Genomic DNA, 2,404 nt, shown 5'->3' with positions numbered 1-2,404 from the left:
AAATGACTTGCAAACGGCTAAGTGTTGGGACACTAATCGACAATATGGTATTAGATATCAACAATCTCCCCCTTTGACATTAGAGGAAAAAAAACTTTGTCATGAAATCATATTGTTCAAAATGTATTCTCCTCTTTGAGACCAAAAATTTGATTCTATTCAATTTACTTTTAACTCCCCCTTCGTTCTTTCATCCTTTCTCATCATTTCCCCTTGTTTTTGTCACTAATGGAACTTGGGGCTATAGGGGTGAGCTAATATTTCTCAAAAAAATGTTTATGAATTGCAACAATATTGGCATTGTTGTAATAATTTAGAATAACTAAGAGAGGTGGTAAATTAGTTATCCAAGGTCCAAATGTATAGATAAAAAATTTTAGTTCTCAATAAAAATACATGTGCATGCATTGATTAGATAATCCAATCTCACAAACCTTAGTATATTACTATTTTAGGTCAAATGAACTTGTAGAAATGTAAACAAGAAATACGAAAAATTCAATCACACAATTTGACACAAGGATTTAACATGGAAACCTAATTTGGGAAAAACCACCAGTAACATGCTACCAATTTTCACTCTTCTGAAGTGAGCCTTGCGAGAAGCCAACCTTATGAAAGGTTACAATGTACACTATTAAATGTGACATTGATTAGAGGATTTCAATCACCCTATTAAAAGTGAGCCTTGTTAGAGGAGTTTAGAACATTTTATTAGATTGTCACCCGGTTAAAGGATTTACTTATGATTGTTAGGTAAACCTTAATCCAAAGGATTTATCTAGACCAATACAATTTCTAGAAAGTAATAAGAAACTCACTTGCATCTGATAACAAAACAACTCACTTGCAGATTACATATCTCTCATTTAGCTCTCTATTCATCTTGGCATTCATTCCCCTTTGTCTCTGGTTTCTTGTTCATCCTTCAAGCCTTCATCTCCTTAAGCTTTCATACTTAGTATGCCAACTACAGGTTCATTCCTTTGGCCACCAGATGAAGAAAAACCTCTAGCCTCCTTTTCTTTTTCACTCACATTTTTCTTCTAGCCTTGTATCTCCTTATATACATAATTTGGATCATTTTCCACTTCATCATAATTGTCCATCTTAGGGTTAGGTTAGATTCATTGAATCCTCCCTCCTTTCCATTTTGTTTCCTCTAGAAACTTCTCTAATAATCCTCTTCAAATTATCTTCAAATGGTTTATCTTGAATTATGTGCCACCAACTCATCATACTTATGTTCAATACACTTCACAGAATTCAATAAATCAACTTTGTCAGCTCAGATTAGTCAAATCTTTGTCAAAATATTTATACTATCACTCCTAAATAACTATCTTCTAATGCTTGGCCAACACTAGGTTGCTCAAAATACACTAAGTCTTTACTTGGTCATTACTACCATTCTTTGAAACTCAAAACATACTAAGTTTTACTGGTGCTCATCACATATTGAATTTTCTTGGTCACAACTAACTTTCTACTTGCCCTAAACTAAATTTCTCGACTTCCACTATTTTCTCGATCAAGCTTGGTAGAAACATTCTTTTTCTTTAGTCTTCTTCTTGTCTTTTCTCAAGTATCCTTTCATTGTAGCCTTAAGTAGATAAACAATGCACTATATTATCAAAGTCTTACTTGGTCTTAGTGCTCTTTTTATACACCATATAACTCAACCTTTCTCTAGGTACTCTTGTTATCCTTTCTTTTCAAATCCTTTGCATCAATCAATCAAATGATAGCATTCAGACCAAAGTTAGCAATTATCTTAACAACAAGTAGTAGGTTTGACATCAGTGGAAAAATAATGATTGTTCTCATGATAGGTTTCAACAATCTCCCTCATTTCTATACTTCAACAATCTCCCTCTTTGCCATTGATGGCAAATCAATACCAACAATAATACCAAAAAGAAACTTAATGCATTTTATTTGAATCTCTTCCTCTATTAGTATGTGACCTTCCTTTGTATAGGTTACTATTTTCTTGGAAATCTCTCTTCTTCTTTAGATAAACTCTCTCTTCAAGATATTCAGTGTAAACTTCTTCTTTTCTGATAACAAAGACTTGTCATCTATTCATGTAGATATCTACAATTCAATCTTCCTTGATAAGGTTCTCCCTCTGTAACCTTGCTTGTGACTATAAATTTTCTATTTCAGTTCCTTCCCTACTTTAGGAAGTTCCTAAAGTAAGATCCACTACATCAAGTTGTAAATAATTCCATCCAACTCTCTTGATGTAGTGCACTACTATTACTTCTTTAAGTAGCTTGAGATAGGGGCATCACCCCTAGCTCACCTCTAAGATATTCATGTGCATCCTTAGGTAAAGCATTTGTGAATCTATCAGCTATCTGTTCCTTTGTATTCACATATTCCATTCTCACTTCTTTGT

The sequence above is a fragment of the Cupressus sempervirens genome, chromosome 8, assembly GCF_028749045.1.
Source record: "Cupressus sempervirens isolate cs-2001-9-10 chromosome 8, ASM2874904v1, whole genome shotgun sequence".
Taxonomy (NCBI): Eukaryota; Viridiplantae; Streptophyta; class Pinopsida; order Cupressales; family Cupressaceae; genus Cupressus; species Cupressus sempervirens.
This window is presented reverse-complemented; position numbering follows the sequence as displayed.